General features: G+C 46.7%; 1 protein-coding gene across 2 annotated transcripts in view; it reads left to right on the top strand.

Annotated features, from left to right (window-relative positions):
• The window catches only part of sv2c (synaptic vesicle glycoprotein 2C), an 88983-nt gene that overhangs the window by 5606 nt on the left and 58293 nt on the right, over positions 1-25084 (top strand). The gene's annotated exons all lie outside the window — the stretch shown is intronic.

The following is a 25084-nucleotide window of genomic DNA, read 5'->3' as shown; positions in this document are numbered from 1 at the left end:
TGGCAGGCACTGAATGCAAAAGATCAGACCGGTACTGTTTGGAAATGGATGCAATTGAGAATGTTGGACTCTGGCATTTTTGTGACTGTTGTGGGTAGACATATTTTTGTGCCTCTCACGAAAGTGTACAGCTCAGCTTGACTGTACACAGATTCATGCATAGAGTTTTAGTTAGACTTTACTTTACAGATTGGATTACAAATATGTCTGAAATGTTACATCTTGAAGAAATGAGACTCCTCCTTTCAGGCAAAGCAGACCAATTCTTAATGATTTGGACTTCCTTTATCAACTTTTTACAAGCATATGGTGCAACACAACCTTAGAAATTAAACGTTTCAGAACCGGGTGAAGGGTGGGTAAAGATATTACATCGGTATATCTCTTTCAATCTCTTTCTTTTTATTTCCTTTCTTTCTCTCTATCTCTTTCTTTTTCTCTTCTCCTTTTTCCTCTCCATCCCCTTCTACCTTTTCGCCGGGCTTTCTTTACTATCTGACGATCTAACACTATCACCACGGCTTATGATGCTCTTTTCTTCTCTATCTTGGCTTGTCTCATTTGCTGTTCTATTCTGTTAAATTTGAAACAAGAAGTTGTACATGAACTGTAAAATCTCATTATGTATTAGGTACTTATGTACTATATTATTGTACTTACTTCTAATAAAAAAGACTTTACTTTAGAGATGCAGTGTGGAAACATGCCCACCGAGACGGTTGCACCCCGCACACTAACCTGCGCGCACTAGGGACAATGATAACAACTTAATGAAGCCAACGCAGGTCTCTGGGACAACTTTACAGCCGCATCACGGTGCTGCCCCTTAATTGCGCCCCTCGCATTAATCTGAGGTCTGTAACAAAGTGTTCACATGGGGCGGCTCCGTTGCGCCGTGGTAGAGTTGCCGCTTTACAGCACCAGGGACCTGGGTTCAATCCTGACTACGGGTGCTGTGTGTACGGCGTTTGTACGTTCTCCATGTGGGTTTTCTCTGGGTGCTGCGGTTTCCTCCCACATTCCAAAGACATACAGGTTTGTAAGTTAATTGGCTTCGGTAAGAATTATAAATTATCCCGATGTGTAGGACAGTGCTAGTGCATGGTTGGCATGGACTCGATGGGTCGAAGGGCCTTCCAAGCGCTGTATCTCTAAACTGATCTAATTTGCTGCTGAGCTGTTTAAGAAAGAACTGCAGATGCTGGAAAAATCGAAGGTAGATAAAAATGCTGGAGCAATTCAGCGGGGGAGGCAGCGTCTATGGAGCGAAGGAATAGGCGACGTTTCGGGTCGAGACCCTTCTTCAGACTGCTGAGGTTCTTCTTCAGAGGAAGACATGAATAGTTCAAGTACCAGTCCACCTCATGGTTACAGAATCTTGTTGGTATTCAATGGGCAACATTTCACACGTTGCCCTTTCAATCAGGCAGCTGTTTCGCTTGCGGTGAATGTCTGAGTGACTTTCGTTTTAAATGGCGGCTGGCATCCAAGAGAATGGTGCATTGCTCAGTCAAGTTTGGGTTGTTTTTCCTGGAATGTCAAAGGCTAAAGGGGAGACGTAATTAAACTGAGGAATATTATAAGAGGCATAGATAGGGGACAACCATGGACAGCCTGAACCTTTTTCCCCAGAGTGGAAATGTGAAAGAAACATAGAAACATAGAAAATAGGTGCAGGAGTCGGCCATTCGGCCCTTCAAGCCTGCACCGCCATTCAATATGATCATGGCTGATCATCCAACTCAGTATCCTGTACCTGCCTTCTCTCCATACCCCCTGATCCCTTTAGCCACAAGGGCCACATCTAACTCCCTCTTAAATATAGCCAATGAACTGGCCTCAACTACCTTCTGTGGCAGAGAGTTCCACAGATTCACCACTCTCTGTGTGAAAAATGTTTTTGCCATCTCAGTCCTAAAAGATTTCCCCCTTATCCTTAAACTGTGACCCCTTGTTCTGGACTTCCCCAACATCGGGAACAATCTTCCTGCATCTAGCCTGTCCAACTCCTTACGAATTTTGTAAGTTTCTATAAGATCCCCCCTCAATCTTATAAATTCTAGCGAGTACAAGCCGAGTCTATCCAGTCTTTCTTCATATGAAAGTCCTGACATCCCAGGAATCAGTCTGGTAGGCTAGCGGCCATAGCTTTAAGGTGAGAGGGGCTAAGTTTAAGGGAGGTGTACGGTACAAGATTTTGACACTGGGGGTAAAAGGTGCCTGGAACACGCTGCCACGGATGGCGGTGGATGGAGATATGATGGTGGCATTTCAGAGTGTTTTGGGTAAGAACATGGAATAGAGGGATATGGATCATGTGCGGGCAGAGCAGATTGGCCTAACTTGGCATTAAGTTTAGCGTGAACATTATGTGAGTGAAGGGCCTGTTCTTGTGCTGTACAGTTCTACGTTCTAATGCTTCTTGTCCCCAACCTAAACATTCTTCCTCTATTGCTGATGAAAATAATTGGAGTCTACAACGACACTACAACAAACGCGTGTCACTCACAATAAACATGTCTTAAAAAAGAAATGAATTAACCACAGAGCTCACATGAATATGTCTGGAGAAAGAGAATGGGGACCTGTAAAAGATGGATGACTGTGAGACTAACGTACAAAAAAACAAAGGAATAGAAGCATCGATTACCTATATTGTACCTGTAGCTGTTTTCACAGTAAATGCGGAAAAAAACTAACGATGCAAGAAAGCCTAAAATAAGTGGAACTGAATGGACTTTTGAAAAGTGAGCTAAAAGTAAGATTTCAAGAAAAACCTTGCAGCATCCGTGGTTCTTTAGATTTCAATCCTAACCAGCACCTGTGGAGTGAGAAGAGCAGAGTTAATGTTATAGGTTAAGAACGTTTCACCACACTAGGCCGGTCCTGACACAAACAATTTATTTTAAATTGTTGAATTAACAACTGGGGTGGATAATGTGCCCAGTCAAAAAAATTAAATGCTATTCCTTAAGTTTACGCTTGTCCATGTTGAAACACAAGTGTGTCTGCGTTGGGTATAATTTACCTGCATAGTGTACACAACAATGATTTTCACCTGTATCCTGCTCCTGTAACAAGGGGGAGGGATGTGGGTGGTGATGGAAGAATGAATTGTTTGTTTTCTTTTTATTCATTTATTTATTTGGAGCCCAAGTAATATGAATTATATAGACACAAGGAACTGTACATACTGGAAACTTGCACGGAACACAAAGTGTTGGAGTAACTCAGAGGGCCAGGCAGCTGCTGTGGAGGACATGGACAGGTTGTGACACTTATAGAGTCATAGAGTGTGGAAACAAGCCCTTCGGCCCAACTTGCCCACACCGACCAACATGTCCCATGTACACTAGTCCCACCTGCCTGCGTTTGGTCCATATCCCCCCCCCAAACCTGTCCTATCCACGTACCTGTCCAAATGCTTTTTAAACATTGCAATATTACCTGCCTCATCTACCTCCTCTGGCAGCTTGTTCCATAAACCCACCACCCTTTGTGTGAAAAAAGCTATGCCCCTGTCCCACTTAGGAAACCTGAACGGAAACCTCTGGAGACCTTGCGCCCCACTCAAAGTTTCTGTGAGGTTCCCGGAGGGTTTGGTCCCTCTCCCTAATGGTGGAAAGTTGTTTCTGCGTAGTCGAGGCTTTTTCTATGTTCCTGTGATTATTTCAAAAAAATCAAAACCGTCCTTGACTAAAAATAGGTTGCCGTTTGGTCGAAGCCAGTGGTGTGCGGTCACTATTTACTTACAGGCAGTCGAAGGCCATCTCCTTCACTGACTGGCCATTTTGATTGGCTCATTGGAGTTTTCAGCAAAGATCCTGTAGGATCTTTGGTTTTCAGGACCTAGAAGATCCACCGGAGGGTAAAAAGCCCGCTAACTTTATTAAACTTCTTAAAACTGTCTCCACTCCTTCTTCCTCTCCTCTTCTCTCCCCCTTCTCGCCCCCTTCTCTCCCCCTTCTCTCCCCCTTCTCTCCCCCTTATCTCCCCCTTATCTCCCCCTTATCTCCCCCTTATCTCCCCCTTCTCTCTCCCCATCTCCCCCCTTCTCTCCCCCTTCTCTCCCCCTTCTCTCCTCCTTCTCTCTCCTTCTCTCTGCCTATCTCTCCCCTTCTCCCCCTTCTCTCTCCCCTTCTCCCCCCTTCTCTCCCCCTTCTCCCCCCTTTCTCTCCCCCTTCTCTCCCCCTTCACTCCCCCCTTCTCTGTCCTTCTCTCCCCCCTTCTCTCCTCCTTCTCTCCTCCTTCTCTCTGCCCATCTCTCCCCTTCTCTCCCCATCTCTCCTCCTTCTCTCTCCTTCTCTCTGCCCATCTCTCCCCTTCTCCCCCCTTCTCTCCCCTTCTCTCCCCTTCTCTCTCCTCTCCCCTTCTTTCCCCTTCTCTCCCTCCCTCCCGCGCTCTCGAAAGGACTTACCGTGCTCTGTGGCAGCCGTTTACCTTCCTCTTCATTGCGCAGACAGTGCTCCTCCGCTGTCCCTGGCCCCCACCTTCGCTGTGTGTGTGTGTGTGTGTGTGTGTGCGTGTGTGTGTGTGTGTGCGTGCACGGTCAGTAGCAAGGATCCTGTGGGATCTTTGGTCAGTAGATGCAGCTCGCGTTTCGGTCGAGGCTTTCCAGGCGAGTGACCAAAATCTCTGGCGATTCACGGAGACCTTGGGTGGGGCGCAAGGTCACCAGAGGTTTCCGTTCAGGTTTCCTAAGATGGACAGGGGCATTACCCCTCAGATTCCTATTAAATCTTTTCTCCTTCACCTTAAACCTATGTCCTCTGGTTCTTGATCAAGGGACTCTGTGCGTCTGCCCTTCTTCAATCTGTTTTCTAATAAGAATTTGCTGCAAGTTCAATGAAAGTTTGTGGGGGAAGGATGAGAGAGGGTTCTAGGGTCTGAAGGTGGAACATCGGCAGGCTGGGGGCAGCCATATTAAATGTATCATTAGTATGATACACTGTATTGCAGAGTACTCTATTTCTGATTAAATGTATTCATTCCAAAAGCTCTGTATCTAGACCGATTGTAGATCATAAGTGATAGGAGCAAATTAGGCTATTCGGCCCATCAAGTCTACTCTGCCATTCAATCATGGCTGATCTATCTCTCCCCCTCAGCCTCATTCTCCTGCCTTCTCCCCATAACCTCTGACACCCGTACTAATCAAGAATCTATCTATCTATCTCTGCCTTTAAAAATAGCCATTGACCTTGCCTCTACAGCCTTCTGCAGCAAAGCATGCCACAGATTCAAGATTCAAGAGAGTTTATTGTCATGTGTCCCAGATAGGACAATGAAATTCTTGCTTTGCTTCAGCACAACAGAATATAGTAGGCATGAATACAGATTCACCACCCTCTGACTAAAGAAATTCAACCTCATCTCCTTTCTAAAGGAACATCCATTAATTCTGAGCCTATGACCTCTGGTCCGAGACTCTCCCACAAGTGGAAGCATCCTCTCCACATCCTCTCTATCCAGGTCGTTCTATCGTGATTTGGCTTGCTTTTTGTATTCACAAGCCGGTTATTAGACAGCAGTAGTCAGGGACATGTTATAAAGCCTGGCTGCGACCATGCCACTTGATAGGACAATGCAACCTGCTAAAGGTGGGGAGCATTTCTTTCGCCGATGTTATGAAACTTGCTTTTAGGGCCTGTCCCACTTAGGCTATTTTTAGGCGACTGCCGGCGACTGTCATAGTCGTAGCAGGTCGCCAGAAAACCGGCAACTGGACCCCCCCTTTGACACAAAATTTGAAATAGAATCATTACTTTAACAATAAAAAAAAACAGTCAGCACCGGCGACAAACTACGTTAACCTGGCGACAACCTACATTAACCTGGTGACAACTACGACAGCACCTACGTCAGGAGAAGTCAAGCTGCGGTCATGGGCGTCAAACCCACTGTCGGCTACTGTCTCTGAAATATTTTCACCACGTTGAAAATCCAGCGGCGACCTGTGACTCTTTGGGCAACTGAGGAGACTACTCACGACCATACATGCGACACCCCGTCGACAATGTGGCGACAGCCTAGTCACCTGTAGTCGCCTAAAAAATCACCTAAGTGGGACAGGCCCTTAACTCTTTGACAGGATTCTTAAAAAAAATTAAAAAAAATTAATAGTCCCTTTCATTGCTTCTATCCACAGTGGGTTTGATGCTGTGACTGGAGGTGAAGGGATAGTGCTTCAGACTACGTGTAATCCAATTTCTTTGAAAGCAGTTTTCCATTTAGCCAGAGATGTGTCACAGTAGATTATCCGTGCACTGTTGCACTTGTGTAACTTTATATCTGAATTGCAGTCCCTTTTGCTGGACTATAATCAGAATTACCTCCTATCCTTTATTCAACTTATTTTTGTACAGCTAACCAGCCTGTTATTTTCTTTCGTAAACAAACCACACACAAAAGTCTCAGAAGGGCAAGGGTGCAAGGGTCCTGCATCTTGCTGCTGAACAGACGGCGGCTGTAATTTGTAGGAGCTGATTATCTCGACAGAAGAGACATTTACTTGGCTCTCATCCAGGCCAGTGTCTGAGAGGTATTGAACCTCATCAAGTATCACCCCTGCCTTGCTGAAATGTTTCGAGATACAACATGAAAACAAGCCCTTTGGCACACACTGACCATCAATCACTCCTTTCACACTAGTTTTGTTCTGAAGAAGGGTCTCGACCCAAAACATCATCCATTCCTTCTCTCTCGAGATGCTGTCTGACCCGTTGAGTTACTCCAGCATTTTGTGTCTATCTTCAGTGTAAACCAGCATCTGTACAGAAGTGAATCAGCAGTTTTGGCCCCATTTACAAGTCCCAGTTTGTAAGTGCAAGTTTCTTGACCTGACCGTGAAGGTATACAACTACATGCAATTATCACGGTGGTAGCACGGCAGGGTGGCACGGTGGCGCAGCGGCGGAGTTGCTGCCGTACAGCGCCAGAGACCCGGGTTTGATTCTAACTACTGGTGCTGTCTGTATGGAGTTTGTACGTTCACCCGAAGATGGACACAAAATGCTGGAGTAATGCGGTTCCGTGCGGTTCCCAGAGGTTGCAGGTGGTTGCTGGAGGTTGAAGGTTGTGGAAGCAGGTAGGGAGACTGACAAAAACCTTGGGGAACTTCCGGGATCCGCACGGAAACTTTGGGTGGGGCGCAAAGTCTCCAGAGGTTTCCATTCAGGTTTCCTAAGTGGGACAGGGGCATACTGTAACTCAGCGGGACAGGCAGCATCTCTGGAGAGAAGGAATGGGTGACGTTTCGGGTCGAGACCCATCTTCAGACTGATGTCCTTCTCTCCAGAGATGGCGCCTGTACCGCTGAGTTATTCCAGCATTTTGTGTCTATCTTCGATTTAAACCAGCATCTGCTGTTCATTCCTACACATTTTGCACGTTCTCCCCGTGACCTGCGTGGGTTTTCTCCGGGTGCTCCGGTTTCCTCCCACACCCCAAAGACGTACTGGTTTTCTAGGTTAATTTGGCTTTGGTAAAAGAATAATAAGTTGTCCCTAGTGTGTAGGATTGTGCTAGTGTACGGGGATCGCTGGTCGGTGCGGACTCGGTGGGCCGAAAAGCCTCTTTCCACGTTGTATCTTTAAACTAAACTAAACTTAGCTAAATAAACTACCAATGAGAAGGAAAGATTCAAATAAAAAAGGGGGATGATAATATCAATGGTCAATTAAAATGATTATGCTAAGGTAGAACGCTAAACATAGTGCGGCCATTGCAGGTTTTAACTCTTCACACCTCTTGTCATATCCAGCTCCTCTCTCACCTGTAGATAGAGTCACACAGTTTTGCGAATATTCTGTCACTGCCACAGAATTACAGACACATGTGAATAAAAGATGTGCACAGATAAGAATAAAGAGGTCTGTAGATCCTATACTGGTGGGATCCAATTATTGAACGACAGTGTGGAAATGTTCCTTGGAGTTTCCATGACAACTATCTGAAGCTGAACAAGAGTCCTCACAACTTTGTTATATTTGATCCCAAGATAACAAAATCTAGTAGGTCGGCATGTTATTCGTAGGTAATCGAAGGCAATCGAAGGTAATCAAAGGAATGCGAAGGTAGTCGTAGATAGTCTTCAACATAGTCGAAGGGAGGTCGAAGGAGATCGAAGGAGGTTGTCTTCACTCGCCACTTCCGCGGCCTACCATCGGACTGGAGCGGCATCTCCCGTCGGGACCGGCCGGGACTACAGCTTCGGCGGTGGCACAGCGCTGGGACACCATCATGGAGCGGGCGATGCCTTAGCAGGTCGCCATGCGGTAAGCTCCGGAGTGCTGTGGCCGCCGACTCCAACATATGAGGAGCTGTGGCTGTGGGCGGCGCTGGATTTGGAACACCGCGGAGCTGGGGATCAAGATCGCCGGGGTCGGAGCTCCAACCGGCGCGGCCTGAGGACTTCAGGTGCTGCGGTCTCCGGGTAGGAAGCGGCCTCTCCAGACTTTCTAAGCCGCTGAGGAGTGTTCACCCGACGCCGGAGTTCCAGCTTCACGGCAAGAGGGCCTGAAAACATCGGACTGGCTGCAAGGCCACAAATAGGCCCCGGCCTCGAGTGATCACAGAGGAAGTGGACTTAACTTTCTGGTGCCTTTCCCCACAGTGGAAAATTTTGATTCTGTTGTGGGGGGACGTTGAATTCTATAATGTGTTGTGTCAATTTTTCTTTTTTTCTAATCTTTTTTCTATGGATGTATGGAATCTTATTATTTATTTTCTGTAAAGCACTTTGGTTTCAACGCGAGTTGATTTAAAACGTGCTGTATAAATATAACTTACTTACTTACTTACTAACACTATTCGGTGTCCAATTTTCCCGAAGCTAGTCTAAGCTAGTCGTAGCTAGTCTTCTACATAGTCGAAGGACGTCTTCAACATATTCGTAGGAGGTTCTCTACATAGTCGAGGAAGGTCGAGGGAGGTGTTCTACTTCGGCGATACAACACGACCATGGCACTTTTTCATACTCTCCTAAACTCTTCTACACTCGCAAATTAGGTCCCCGCGGTGGACCAGGCCCTTAATTCTACTCCTAACACTTATGATCTTATGATATATAGTATAACGGTGTGGTGGCAAATTCCCATACAAAGCCATGCTGACTATCCCTGACCAGCTCCCATCTTTCCATAAATGTACATAAAACCTGTAACTTGGCTCACTGGCATATAGTTACCTAACTTATCCATGCTCAAGTTCAAGTTTGTCAGATTTATTCGTCACATGCACATACAGTGCAGTGAAATGAATTTGCCAGCAGCGGTACAATGGAATAAAAAGAACACACAATACACAATAATAATTTAACACAAACATCCACCACAGCATTCATCTCTGTGGTGGAAGGCACAAAGTTTAGTCAGTCCTCCTCCATTTTCCCCCGTGGTTGGGACCACAACCCTCCACAGTCGCCGCTGCGGGCGGCCAGATGTGCAGCCAAGGTAAGTCCTGAATCGGTGCTTCCCTACCGGAGACCGCGGCTTCAAGATGGTGTAGGCCGCAGGCCGGTGGTCGAAGATCTAAAGTCCCCGCCGCGCCGCAGCCAGAAGCACCGCAGACCGCAGGGCTGGCAGTCGGAGCTCTTCTCCAGGGATCCCCGGCGAGGGATCCCGCTCCGGTTGGTAAGTCCCTGCCACGCCCGCGGTTAGAAGTAGGCCTCGGGCTGGCGGTTGGACCTCTTCTCCTCCGGGGTCCCCAACGAGGGATCCCAGGCTCCGGATGCCGCACCAGCTGGAAGCACCGCAGTCCGCGGCTTATGGATGATGTAGGCCGCGGGCTGGCGGTCGGAGCTCTTCTCCTCCAGGGTCCCCAACGAGGGATCCCAGGCTCCGGACGCCCGCGCCGGCTGGAGCTCCGCAGTCCGCGGCTTATGGATGATGTAGGCCGCGGGCTGGAGGTCGGAGCTCTTCACCTCCGTGGGTCCCCAACGAGGGATCCCAGGCTCCGGACGCCCGCGCCAGCTGGAGCTCCGCAGACCGCGGCTTCAGTCTGCCGCGGGCCAGCGAACGGAGCGCTCCCCTCTGGCGAACCTTGGCGAGAGCTCGCCCCCTCTGCGATGAAAATGTCCACGCTGCGCCCGCTGCTGAAGCCCCGGGCCCGTCTCCGGGAAAGGCCGCACCGATCCTCTGAATTAGGCCGCGAGGGAGGCAACATGAAAAAAGTCGCCTCTCCGTGGAGGAGGTGACCAAAGCGGTTTCCCCCTTACACCACCCCCCACATGACACACAGAGAAACATTAAAAACACACATTGCACTTTTAAGTAAAGAAACAACATTAGTTATCCTCCAATCTTCTGCCACTTTACATGCGGTGAACAAAGCTGCAAAAATCTCTGTAGAAACAAGGAACTGCAGATGTTGGTTAATACACAAAAAGATACAAAGTGCTGGAGTGACTCAGCAGGTCAGGCATCATCTATGGGGAACATGGATAGGTGAAGAAGGGTCTCGACCCGAAACGTCACATGTCCATGTTCTCCAGAGATACTTTCTGACCTGCTGAGTTGCTCCAGCACTTTGTGTCCTTCTGTGCAAAAATCTCTGTCAGGATCCCATCTATCTTCTCGTTTGCTTCCCACAGCAACCTTGGATAGATCTCATCCAAAATGCTCTATAAACCAAATTACTAGACTGACCCATCAGAGCTATGGGGAGATGCTCCTTGGAAAAGATTGCCAGGGAAGTCCCTGTACGAATATGTGTGTTGTCTGTGTCAAAGAAGGATTTTCTTTGGGAAATCTAGCAATGTGGCCAAATGTCCATGCCTGCTCCAATGGCTGACTGGAGAGTGCTTGAAGGCTTCTTGCATCAGCCCTGGAGTTGGACAAGATGCTTAATGCCGCAGTGAGTAGCGAACGATGAGAAGTGGCAGCGATAAGCAGCATCTTGTAGTGATCCTGAGGTAAGGAAGAGACATTGGCCACGGTTATCAAGGCACTCACCATGAAGCCATAAACTTCAGCGATGAGGATGAATGTGGTTTGAGTGTTGGCCCTTTCAATAGAACAAGTGAGCCGAGAGTGTTTTACTGTCATCATGATGATCAGCCATGGCCATATTGAATGGCGGTGCTGGCTCGAAGGATCAAATGGCCTACTCCTGCACCTATTTTCTATGTTTCTATCTGTCCTGAAGCGGAACAGTGAAATTCTTGTGTAGGAAAGAACTGCAGATGCTGGTTTACACCGAAGATAGATTAAGAATAAGGGGTAAGCCATTTAGAACGGAGACGAAGAAACACTTTTTCTCACAGAGAGTTGTGAGTCTGTGGAATTCTCTGCCTCAGAGGGCGGTGGAGGCAGGTTCTCTGGATGCTTTCAAGAGAGAGCTGGATAGGGCTCTTATAGATAGTGGAGTAAGGGGATATGGGGAAAAGGCAGGAACGGGGTACTGATTGGGGATGATCAGCCATGATCACATTGAATGGTGGTGCTGGCTCAAAGGGCCGAATGGCCTACTCCAGCACCTATTGTCTATTGTCTATAAAATGCTGGAGTAAATCAGTGGGACAGGCAGCATCTCCTGGATAGAAGGAATGACCCTGAGGAAGGGTCTCGTCCCGAAATGTCACCCATTCCTTCTCTCCAGAGATGCTGCCTGTCCCACTGAGTTACTCCAGCATTTTGTGTCTATCTCCAGTGAAATTATCACTTGCAGCAGCAGCAGCTCAACAGGTTGTAAACACAGTATGCAATAGATAATACCATAAACAAACAAAAAGTAAAGAAGTTCAAAGAATTAAAAAAAACAATGCAATGCAAAAAACCACAGCAAAGACCAAAGTCCCAAGTGTAACCCAGGCATTTTGGAGTCCGTAATGTACAAAACTCTGATGGAACTTGGGTTTGAGTTCAGTTTATTTGTCACGTGTACCGAGGTACAGTGAAAAGCTTTTGTTGCGTGTTAACCAGTCAGCGGAAAGACAGTACAGGATTACAATTGAGCCATCCACAGTGTACAGATACATGATGAAGGGAATAAAGTGAATAATGTTTAGTGCAAGATACAGTCTTCTTCTTCTTGCGTATGGCGTGCACAGCCTAAAGTTGTAGGACAACTTGTTTTATTTGATCTTATTTGATTGTGCATGCCGGGTTGATTGCGTTTAGAAACATAGAAATTAGGTGCAGGAGTAGGCCATTCGGCCCTTCGAGCCTGCACCGCCATTCAATATGATCATGGCTGATCATCCAACTCAGTATCCCGTACCTGCCTTCTCTCCATACCCTCTGATCCCCTTAGCCACAAGGGCCACATCTAACTCCCTCTTAAATATAGCCAATGAACTGGCCTCGACTACCCTCTGTGGCAGAGAGTTCCAGAGATTCACCACTCTCTGTGTGAAAAAAGTTCTTCTCATCTCGGTTTTAAAGGATTTCCCCCTTATCCTTAAGCTGTGACCCCTTGTCCTGCACTTCCCCAACATCGGGAGCAATCTTCCTGCATCTAGCCTGTCCAACCCCTTAAGAATTTTGTAAGTTTCTATAAGATCCCCTCTCAATCTCCTAAATTCTAGAGAGTATAAACCAAGTCTATCCAGCCTTTCTTCATAAGACAGTCCTGACATCCCAGGAATCAGTCTGGTGAACCTTCTCTGCCTGGAATCAGTTTGGTGAACTCCCTCTATGGCAATAATGTCCTTCCTCAGATTTGGAGACCAAAACTGTACGCAATACTCCAGGTGTGGTCTCACCAAGACCCTGTACAACTGCAGTAGAACCTCCCTGCTCCTATACTCAAATCCTTTTGCTATGAAAGCTAACATACCATTCGCTTTCTTCACTGCCTGCTGCACCTGCATGCCTACTTTCAATGACTGGTGTACCATGACACCCAGGTCTCGCTGCATCTCCCCTTTTCCTAGTCGGCCACCATTTAGATAATAGTCTGCTTTCCTGTTTTTGCCACCAAAATGGATAACCTCACATTTATCCACATTATACTGCATTTGTCGAAACAGTGCAGACCACGTGAAGGTTGCAATCCCCCACCCCAAGATAAAGTCCAGTGAAGTCTAATCAAGGGTCTCCAATGATGTAAATAGTAGCTCAGGACTGCTCTCTAGTTGTTGGTAGGTTGGTTCAGTTGCCTGATAACAGCAGGGAAGAAACTGTCCCTGAATCTGGAGGTGTGTGTTTTCATACTGGGATAAGCTGTTGGGAATAAGCTGTTCCTGAACCTGTATGTTACAGTTAGTGATAGTAAAAGCAAATTATTTTGTGTGTAACTGAATGTCAAGCAAAGTTGAAAATCTTGTTGAAAATAAGCAGGGTCTGTGACACTATCAGGAGTATCTTAATAGAAGGTAGACACAAAATGCTGGAGTAACTCAGTGGGACAGGCAGCATCTCAGAAGAGAAGGAATGGGTGACGTTTCGGGTCGAGACCCTTCTTCAGACTGATGTCAGGGGAGGGGGCGGGATAAAGATAGAATGTAGTCGGAGACGTTAAGACTAGTGGGAGAACTGGGAAGGGGGAGGGGATGGAGAGAGAGGGAAAGCAGGGGCTATCTGAAGTTAGAGAAGTCAATGTTCATACCACTGGGGTGTAAACTACCCAAGCAAAATATGAGGTGTTGTTCCTCCAATTTGTGCTGGGCCACACTCTGACAATGGAGGAGGCCCAGGACAGAAAGGTCAGATTGGGGATGGGAGGGGCCGTTGAAGTGCTGAGCAACTGGGAGATCAGGTAGGTTTAGGCGGGCTGAGTTCAGTGAAACGATCGCCAAGCCTCGCCCCCTCCCCTGACATCAGTCTGAAGATGGGTCTCGATCCGAAACGTCACCCATTCCTTCTCTCCAGAGATGATGCCTGACCCGCTGAGTTACTCCAACATTTAGTGTTGACCTTCAATTTAAACCAGCATCTGCAGTTCTTTCCTACACAAACCAGCATCTGACCTTTCTGTAGGAAAGGTCAGATTGGGAATGGGAGGGGGAGTTGAAGTCCTGAGCTACCGGGAGATCAGGTAGTTAAGATGGACTGAGCGGAGGTGTGCTGAGAAGCGATCGCCGAGCCTGCGCTTGGTCTCGCCGATGTAGGGAAGTTGACACCTGGAACAGCGGATACAGTAGATGAGGTTGGAGGAGGTGCAAGTGAACCTCTGCCTCACCTGGAAAGGAGTATCTTAATGTCTGGAACAAAAAAGATTTCTGTGAGAACACAGAACAATGTTAAATGAGAAGACACAATTCCCTAGAGACAGAGTGTTCAAGTCTGCTCTACTCTGGGTTAACCTGATTCTCACAGCACCACCATTGTTTGGAGTCGTGTAAGAGAATTTCATGCCCCATATCTTGGAATTGGAGATTGTAAATTCAATTCGACCTACACAGGGCAAGTTATAAATCTGTACACGTGTCTGAACGTGACCTCGGGTGCTGTCTGTGTGGAGTTTGCACGTACTACCTGTGACCGCATGAGTTTCCTCGGGGTGCTCCAGTTTCCTCACGCAACCCAAAGACGTGCAGGTTTGTAGGTTAACTAGTCTCTGTAGAATTGCCCCGTGTGTGTCGGGCGTTGATGAGAAAGTGGGATAACATAGAACTGTTGTGAATGGGTGATTGGTGGTCAGTGTGGATTCAATGGGCCGAAGGGCCTGTTTCCATGCTGTATCTCCAAACTAAATACCAAAGAAATAAGAAGAGGTTGGCCATATGGTTTCATGAGCCTGCTCCACTAATCAGTGAGGTCATGGCAAACTCTGTACGCTAATTCTCATCTTCCTTGATATTTTAAATCCAAAAATCTGGTAATTTTTGCCCAAAACATTTTTTGTTGACATTTGCAACCCTTTGAGCAGATGTCCCCATAACTCTATGTTCTTCAAATTGAGAAAAAAGGATTCTTCTTTATCTGTCCCTCCCAGAATTTCACAATCCTCAATGAAATCAGCCCCTTATTTTCCAAACTCCAGGCAGAATATACAAATGTATCACCTTCTTCATCCCAGGGCCCCAACCACCCATTTTCAGATGACAAAGATCAATAAAGATATTTACTTATGAGGATGTTGCCAGGACTCAAAGACTTGAGCTCTAGGGAGAGGTTGACCAGGCTAGGATGCTATTCCTTGGAGCGCATGAGGATGAGGGGTGGTCTTGTTGAGGTGTATAAGGTAATTGAGAGGAATAGATCGGGTAATTGCAGTCTTTTGTCCAGAGTAGGGCAATTGGGAACCGGGGGACATAGGATTAAGGTGAGGGGGTGGAAAGTTAGGTAGCAATCTGAGGGACAACGTTTTCACACAGAAGGTGGTGTGTGTATTGAACAAGCTACCAGAGGAATTAGTTGAGGTAGGTACGATCGCAACTTTTAAGAAACAGTTAGACAGGTACAGGGATAGGAAAGGCTTAGGGCCAAACACAGGCAGGTGGGACTAGTGTGGGATGGGGCATGTTGGTCGGTGTGGGCAAGTTGGGCCGAAAGGCCTGTTTCCATGCTGTATCACTCTATGTGACAGTGCCCATACTGCAAGAGCAATTTTTTTTCAAAGTGCCACGATATCTGTGGTACCCCTGTGGAATCATCCTTTCAACCTTGAAATGTAAGCTTGTTCTGTAGCTGCTGGTATTAAAACGGTCACATCATAAAATCTGAATTCACATCAAAGTGTGAAAATATGTGGCTGATAACTCGCTGTGATCTCAGCTGTGTTCTTTAGAGTGCGATCGACAGATGAAGGTAATTAAATAATCTGCTGTATTTTACTTCTTTAACGTGGGTTTTTGTTTCATATCTTTGAGCTTTGGGCAACAACGTTTGATAAATCATGTAATTTTGCAATCCATCGGAGGAAAACTTTTTGATAGGTTTTGGATGATTTCTGTTGCTATTAAGAACATCCTGGGAAAACTTTTGATTTTATTACACATAATAACTTGCTGAGGTAGAAAGCATGTTATTATGTTTTGGCTTTGGTCCAATGGCCTTTCCCCCACCTGGAACGGCGTGGAAGTCCCTGTGGGAAGCTTCCCCGCATTCTACAATTTATATAATGAATCTGACAATCAAAATTGGAAGCGTTAACATTTAATTTAAAAACCAAAGAGCTACGTGGGGACACAACAGACTGCAGATGATGGAATTCTGAGTGAAAATCAAACAGCTGGAGTAACTCAACAGGCCTGAGCTACACAGAGCCATCTTAATTTAGTTTAGAGATACTGTGCAAAAACGTCAGCCCACCGAGTCTGCGCCGACCAGCGATTCACCTACACTAACACCTCCTAATCAAATTCTACACAGCCATCATCCAAAGCATGCTCACTTCATCAATTACAGTCTGGTTCAGCAGTTTAGACACTCACTCCCGTAATAAATTACAACGCATAGTTAACAAAGCATCCAAAATCATCAGCACTCCCCTTCCATCAATAGAATCACTCCATCACAAACGGTCCGTGTCAAGGGTGAAGAAAATCATCTCTGATCCCTCCCACCCAGCTCACCACATCTTCCACCTGCTGCCATCAGGAAGGCGTTACAGCTCACTGCCCGCCAAGACATCTCGATTTAAAAACAGTTTTTACCCACACGCAATCCGAATTCTGAACACACTATAATAACAGCACATATCCTCCCCATGCATGTACTGTATATTGTATGATGTTGTGTTTTATGTTATGTTTGACGGGAATCAGCCTACCTTGTAACATCCTGTACTGAACCTGAATTCCACCAGCTTGACTGTGTGGTCATTAAATAATCTAATCTAATCTAATCTAATCCTACACCCAAAGCCAATTAACCTACAAACCTGTACGTCTTTGGAGTGTGGGAGGAAATCAAAGATCTCGGAGAAAACCCACGCAGGTCACGGGGAGAACGTACAGACTACGTACAGTCAGCACCCGTAGTCGGGAGCGAACCCGGGTCTCTGGCGCTGTAAGGCAGCAACTCTACTGCTGCGCCACCGTGCGAAACATTTTTTAGAATTCACTGAAAAGATAATCCATGTAGATACTCTTGGGCCAACAACTAACTCATGTAAAAGGAATCATGGGGTTCCTCTATGCTCTAGGGAAGTGAATACCGATGGGCTGAAGCAATCCCATTAATACCCCAGCAGCATAGTGGGCGGCACGGTGGCGCAGTTTCTGTCTTACAGCGCCAGAATCCCAGGTTCGATCCTGACTACGGTTGCTGTCTGTACGTTCTCCCCTTAACCTCGTGGGTTTCCTCTGGGTGCTCGGGCTTTCACCCACCTTCCAAAGATGTTCATGTTTGTAGGTTAAATGGCTTCTATAAGTTGTCAATAGACCATAGGTGCAGGAGGAGGCCATTCCACCCTTCGAGCCAGCACCGCCATTCAATGTGATCATGGCTGATCATCCCCAATCAGTACCCCGTTCCTGCCTTCTCCCCATATCCCCTGACTCTGCTATCTTTAAGAGCCCTATCGAGCTCTCTCTTGAAAGTATCCAATGAACCGGCCTCCACCGCCCTCTGAGGCAGAGAATTCCACAGACTCACAACTCTCAGTGTGAAAAAGTGTTTCCTCATCTCTGTTCTAAATGGCTTACCCCTTATTCTTAAACTGTGGCCCCTGGTTCTGGACTCCCCCAACATCGGGAACATGTTTCCTGCCTCTAGCGTGTCCAAACCCTTAATAAGTGTGTGGGATAGAATGAGTGAACAGGTGATCACTGGTCGTCGCGGACTTGGTGGGCCCAAGGGTCTGTTTCCACGCCATCTCTCAAACTAAAACCAAAGTCATAGACTAGCTCCACAATTACTCTTGTGCATCTTCTTTGATTCTTGTGCCATTAACCTACACAAAGAGGACATTTTTTGGCAGCTGATTAACCCACCATCTCTGAGTTCTGAGAGACCAACTGAGGGAAACCTCACAGAATCATAAGGAGATGATGAAACTCCACACAGACAGCACCCATGGCCAGGATTAAATCTGGGTCACGAGAGCTGTGAGGCCACTTTTACTTCAGTTTTGAGATACAGCATGGAAACAGGCCCTTCAGCTCACCGAGTATGCATGGACCATGATGACACATACTACTATCCTACACAATGGGGGGGGGGGGGGGGGGGGGGGGGGATTTACTGAAGCCAACTTAACCTACAATCCTGCAATTCTTTGGAATGTGGGAGGGAACCAGAGCACCTGGAGAAAACCCACGCAGTCACAGCTAGAACGTAAAAACATCAGACAGACAGCACCCACAGGCAGTATCGAACGAGGTTTCAGGCGCTGTCAGGCAGCAAATCTACTGCTGTGCCATTGTACCACCCTCCTGTGCTGTGCTTTACAGATTTGAACCATACACTGTATGAAAGGTGCAGAATAAGTAAACAATGGCCAGTTTTACAACACATACTGAGAAGACATTAGATGCCAGGGTGACAAGTTGTTTATTAGCAAGTGATCTTCACTGCAGGAAGCAGTCCCGTTCCGCTTCATGCTGGGCCTACAGATGTTAGTTGTGCTGAAGGAACATCAATGTATGCCACAGTTCGCCACAGGCGAAACATCTTAACGTTTAAATCTCACGTAGCAACAAACTCTCAACAAAATCTGTTCTTCCGAAATCACTTAATTTGCAGAAACAAAGCCCAGCAGATGCTGGTTTGTACAAAAGATGGCCACACGAAATGCTGGAGTAACTCAGCGGGCCAGGCAGCATCTCTGGAGAAATAGGATGGGTGACATTTCAGGTCGGGGCCCTTCTTCAGACCCGGCCCGAAATGTAACCCGATCCTGTTTCTCCAGAGAAGCGGCCTGGCCCGCTGAGTTACTCCAACTCTTTGTGTCTGTCACTTACATGGTGTCCCATTGTGGAAATGGGAACATAAGAAACATTAGTAGCAAGAGTAGACCTTTCGTCCCCTTGAGCCTACCCCACCTTTCCATGTGACCATGGTTGATCTGCCCAAGGCTCTTCACCTCCTCTGTGCCAGTCCCCATGGCCCTCAATGTCCCCGATCTTTCCTCTTTAGATACACCCAATGACCTAGGTTGATATTAAATTGTATACTTTTAATAAACATTATTAGTGTTATCGTGGGCAGTTTGGGGACCATATCTAAAGAGGGATGTGCTGGTGTTGGAGAGGGTCCAGAGGAGCTTTACAAGAATAATCCTGGGGATGATTGGGTTAACAAGGGTTACGGGGACAAGGCAGGAGAATTGGGTTAGGAGGGAGAGATAGATCAGCCATGATAGAATGGCGTAGTAGACTTGATGGGCCGAATGGCCTAATTCTGTTTCTATCACTTCTGACCTTATGAACATCTGATGGGCGTTTGACAACACTGGGCCTGAACTCGCTGGAATTTAGAAGGTTGAAGGGGGACCCTCATTTAAACTTATCGAATAGTGAAAGGCCTGGATAGAGTGGATGTGGTGGGGAGGATGTTTCCACTAGTGGGAGAGTCCCGGACTAGAGGCCACAGCTTCAGAATTTCAGGACGTATTTTTAGAAAGGAGATGAGGAGGAGTTTCTTTAGTCAGGGGGTGGTGAATCCGTGGAATCCATTGCCACATACGACTGTGGAGAACAAATCATTGGGCTTGACAGGTTCTTCATTAGTATGGGAGTCAAAGGTTATGGGGAGAAGGCAGGAAAATGGGGTTGAGAGGGAGAGATAGATCAGCCATTATTGAATGGTGGAGTAGACTCGATAGTCTGAATGACCAAATTCTGCTCCTATGATTTAGGAACTAATGAAATAGCTGCTTAAATATCTGCCACGGCACAAGTACTGATCTTTCCTCTCGTCTGTTTTCAATCCAGCCCACGTCCTTCATACCATTGTAATTGTCTTCATTTATGCTGAGGACACTGATTTTGGACCCAAGGAGCTCATCGTCAAATGGTATCTGTAATTCTTCCATATAATGTTCACTTCTCCCAAGAAAATCCTGAATAGCAAAAATATCTTATTAATCCAGCATCCTTAAACATGACCAAATTTAAAACTTCCCATTCCAGGCTAGGTTCAAAGCATATTGTGTTAAGAAACAATCCTTGATTAACTCCATAAATTCTCCTTCTCCAGAACCTTACCAGTTTGGTTCTATATCAATTAATATGCCATATCTATAAAATGATGAGAGGCATAGACATGGTAAACAATCAGAACCTTTCTCCCAAGGTGGAATGGTCAAAGATTAGAGGGCAAAGCCTTAAGGTGAGAGGGGAAAGTTTAAAGGAGATGTGTGAAGCAAGTTTTTTACACAGAAACATAGAAAATAGGTGCAGGAGTAGGCCATTCAGCCTTTCGAGCCAGCACTGCCATTCAATATGATCATGGGTGATCATCCAAAATCAGTACCACATTCCTGCTATCTCTCTATATCCGGTGATTCTGATAGCCCTAAGGGCTATATCTAACTCTCTCTTGAATACATACAGAAGTTGATGAGTGCCAGGACATGCTGTTGGGTGATGGTGGTGGAGGCAGATACGATAGTGGCATTTAAGAAGCATTTTGATCGGTGTGTGGATATGCGGGGAATGGAGGGATATTGATCACATGGAGGCCGAGGAGATTTGTTTAACCTGGCATCACGCTCAGCACCGATATTGTGGGCTGAAGGGCTTCCCCCTGCGCTGTACTGTTCTACACGTAGGAAGGAACTACAGATGCTGGTTTACACAGAGGATAGACACAAAATGCTGGAGTTACTCAGTGGGTCAGGCAGCCTCTCTGGACAAAAAGGAATAGCTGAGGTTTCGGGTCCTGACTCTTCTTCAGACTGGAGAAGGGTCTCGACTTGAAACATCACCCATTCCTTCTCTCCAGAGATGCTGCTTGACCCGCTGAGTTACTCCAGCTTTTTGTGTCTGTATTGTTCTACATTCTCTGTTTTTATCGATGACACCCGTGATATTTGCACGCCCATTCTTAATGCCTTTGGTGTTTCCCTCTTTTTGCTTTGTCTTACAATGAATTGGCGGATTAGAGACCACTCGCACTCTTGTCTTCTTTTCCCTGCTACTCCGTTGTTCCACACAAACAGTTCTCGCATCACAACCCACTGCATCTGCATCATGCCTCACTATGGCACTGATTCCTTCATCACACCTCCTCACCTCCATTCACTTTGTGCCTTTTTCTTTTAGAATATCAAACAACCTGAAATATTGAATTCCCAACTTTTGTCATCCTGCATCCCATAAGATCTGTCAAATCAAACTCCTTTCTTCCTATTTGTGCTGTCAGCTACCTCATCCATCTTGTTACTAATCACGTATGCATTCGGATAAAGACTATTAAGTTTGACCTTTTACGCTCACTATGTTCTCTGGTTCCAATTTCTGCTGCAGCTTTGGTTATATTTTCTATCCCCTCCTGTTGTATTTCAATTTTCATTCATTTCTCCGCCACTTCTCCGTTCCCTTATTTCTTATTGATGTATTATACTTTCCATTACGAACTCTCCCACTCGAAACATATCCATAACCCAATTTGTCAGAACACTCGAGAGCGGAACGGTGGTGCAGCGGTAGAGTTGCTGCCTTACAACGCCAGAGTCCCGGGTTCGATTCTGATTTTGGGTGCTGTCTGTACGGAGTTTGTACGTTCTCCCCGTGACCTGCGTGCGTTTTGTCCGAGATCTTCCGTTTCCTCCCACGCCCCAAAAGACGTGCAGGTTTGTAGGTTAGCTTGGCTTCTGTAAAAATTGTAAATTGTTCCTAGTGTGTGTCGGATCCTGCTAGTGTGTGTCGGGATCGCTAGAAGGCATGGACTCGGTGGGCTGAAGGGTAATGTTTCATTTTTCAGAATGGGAGGCAGTGACTAGTGAGGTGCCGCAAGGTTCGGTGCTGGGAAACCAGTTATTTATAATATACATTAACGATTTAGACGAGGGAATTAAATGTAACATCTCCAAGTTTGCAGATGACACAAAGCTGGGTGGCAGTGTGAGCTGTGAGGAGGATGCTATGAGGCTGCAGGGTGACTTGGGTAGGTTGGGTGAGTGGGCAGATGCATGGCAGATGCAGTATAATGTGGATAAATGTGAGGTTATCCACTTTGGTGGCAAGAACAGGAAGACAGATTATTATCTGAATGGTGTCAGATTTAAAAAAGGGGTATTGCAACGAGACCTGGCTGTGTTTGTACATCACTCACTGAAAGTAAGCATGCAGGTACAGCAGGCAGCGAAGAATGGCCTTCATTGCGAGAGGATTTGAGCTTAGGAGCAAGGAGGTTCTACTGCAGTTGTACAGGGCCCTGGTGAGACCGCACCTGAAGTATTGTGTGCAACGTTGGACTCCTAATTTGAGGAAGGACATTCTTGCTATTGAGGGAGTGCAGCGTAGGTTCACCAGGTTAATTCCCGGGTAGGCGGGACTGACATATGATGAAAGAATGGGTTGACTGGGCTTGTATTCACATTAATTTAGAAGGATGAGAGGGGAACTTATAGAAACATATACTATTCTTAAAGGTTTGGACAGGCTAGATGCAGGAAAAATGTTCCCGATGTTGGGGGAATCCAGAACTAGGGGGGTCACAGTTTAAGAATAAAGGGTAGTCCATTTAGGACTGAGAGGAGGAAAAACTTTTTTACCCAGAGATTTATGAACCTGTGGAATCAAGGGAAATGGGGAGAAAGTAGGAACAGGGTACTGATTTTAGATGATCAGCCATGATCATATTGAATGGCGGCGCTGGCTCAAAGGACCGAATGGCCTACTCCTGCACCTATTTTTCTATGTTTCTATGGACCGGTAGACTCTACCACAGGTGGGATAGGTGGTGCCTGATGGGATGGGCAGGTGGCAGCTTTGTGGGCTGCTGATGGGATCATCTGCCGTTCATGATGGGATCCCATAGACTCCATCTACACCTCACGCTGCCTCGGCAAGGCCAGCAGCAAAATCAAGGACAAGTCTCACCCTGGCCACTCCCCCTTCTCCCCTCTCCCGTCAGGCAAAAGGTATAGAGGCGTGAAAACACACACCTCCGGGTTCAGGGACAGTTTCTTCCCAGCTGTTATCAGGCAACTGAATCATCCTACCACAACCAGAGAGCAGTGCTAAACTACTATCTACCTCATTGGTAGATCTACCTTGGACTATCCTTGATCGGACTTTACTGGCTTTACCTTGCACTAAACATTATTCCCTTATCATGTATGTGTACACTGAAAATGGCTCGATTGTAATCGTGTATTGTCTTTCCGCTGACTGGTTAGCACGCAACAAAAAGCTTTTGACTGTACCTCGGTACATGTGACAAACTAAACTGATAACATGTAATGTCAGGTCGTGGGTGCCATGTAATCCCGTGCTACCTGCTCCATGGTCGGATAGTCGGCGGCTAAACCGTCTCCCCCACCTGGTTTGCCAGGTGAGGAGGGGGGCTGTGGACCCCCAGCAGGACCAAAAACAAGACCTGTAAAAGGGCAGATGAGCTCCTAGCGAGCCAACGGCCATCCACACTTCAGTAGAAGTTGCGATCACTGTCGTACATAGAATAATGAGGAATGATGATCAAGCACACACACACCAAAATCTTATACTTCCAGCGGGGGAAGTCCGCATGAACTCGAGGACAGAGATGTGTGGTGCGTCCGTCACCGTTCCCATTGGAAGCCAGCACCACTGCGTCGCTAATGTTTTCAACGATGATGATATGAATGAATGAATAACATGTGCCTCCAACATGTGGATAGGAGGCGGAGGTGACCCAAATACTCCTCCTCCAGTTTGAGTGGTCACTAGCTGGGAGAGGACATTCATGGTGGATTTGGATGGTTGTGTGGAGGTACACGGCCTGAGATACCTGCAGCAGGCATTTCAAATCACAAAAGTTAAAAGGAAAACTGGGATCATTGTTGCTGGTGAACAATTAATTTATTTGTTTAGTTTAGAGGTACAGCATGGAAACAGGCCTTTCGGCCCACCGGGTCTGTGCCGACCAGCGATCCCCGCACATAAACACTAGGGCCGGTTTACCATTATACCAAAAAGATTAACTTACGAACCTGTATGGCTTTGTAGTGTGGGAGGAAGCTGGAGCACCCGGAGAAAACCCACGCGGGTCACAGGGAGAACGTACAAACTCCGTACAGACAGCACCCAGAGTCAGGATCGAACCCGGGTCTCTGGCGCTGTAAGGCAACAACTCTACCACTGCGCCACTGTGCCTTTTGGTAGTTTGGCAGGTTCGAGGTTTGGTGCTCACACATTTTCAGTCAGACAAAATGAATGCTGGCTCATCAAAAGTGACGGTGAATCTCATCATTAATATCTGTCCTTGTGAAGGACAACAGTGATGGCAATTGTCATCACCAAAACACACAAAGTGATCCACATTAGATGAGTTTAGTTTAGTTTAGAGATGCTGCATGGATACAGGCCCTTGGGCCCACCAAGTCCACGTCGACTATCGATCACCCCGGAGGAGAGTAGATGAAGGAGTATGCGCACCAGTTTCCTCCCACATCTGGAGGGCCTGTTTCTGCGCTGTAACTCTAAAGTCTAAAGCAAGGGTTGGCAATCTGCGGCCCCCGGGCCGAATCCGGCCCATTACCCAAAATCATCCGGCCTGCCGAGTGACACAGAGCGCCGAGCTGGGTGAGGCAGGATTGCATGAGGCTGCCTCGCCCGCTGAGTTTCTGCAGTATTTTTGTCTACCTTCTGTGAACACGTGATTTGATGCCTACCATCCGGGGCGGGATGGGGCCGGGATCCATGTGTACACGTGATAGATGTGGCCCGCCATCTGCTCACAGACATGCGTCATGGCCCCTATGCAGAACAAAATTGCCCACCCCTGGTCTAAAGTGTAAGGATAATTAACAGCCTAATTAATATTGTAAGAATTAGGTTTATTTTGAACATTCTTCCTTCCAGAAGATGGTGCTGTTGCATATTTTAACTGATTTTTTATGTCCAGGTCCCTCATTCCCTTTTAACAAGAGAAGCCAATTAGAAAAATCAAATGGGGAGGGAAGGGAGGGGAGTGTAAATAAACAAGTGCGATGAACAAGATTTAAGTTTAATGAATTAGAATCATAGAAACATAGAAAGTTGCAGGAATAGGCCATCAGCCCTTCGAGCCAGCACTGCCATTCAATATGATCATGGCAGATCATTCCT

The sequence above is a fragment of the Amblyraja radiata genome, chromosome 3, assembly GCF_010909765.2.
Source record: "Amblyraja radiata isolate CabotCenter1 chromosome 3, sAmbRad1.1.pri, whole genome shotgun sequence".
NCBI lineage: Eukaryota > Metazoa > Chordata > Chondrichthyes > Rajiformes > Rajidae > Amblyraja > Amblyraja radiata.
This window is presented reverse-complemented; position numbering and strand designations above follow the sequence as displayed.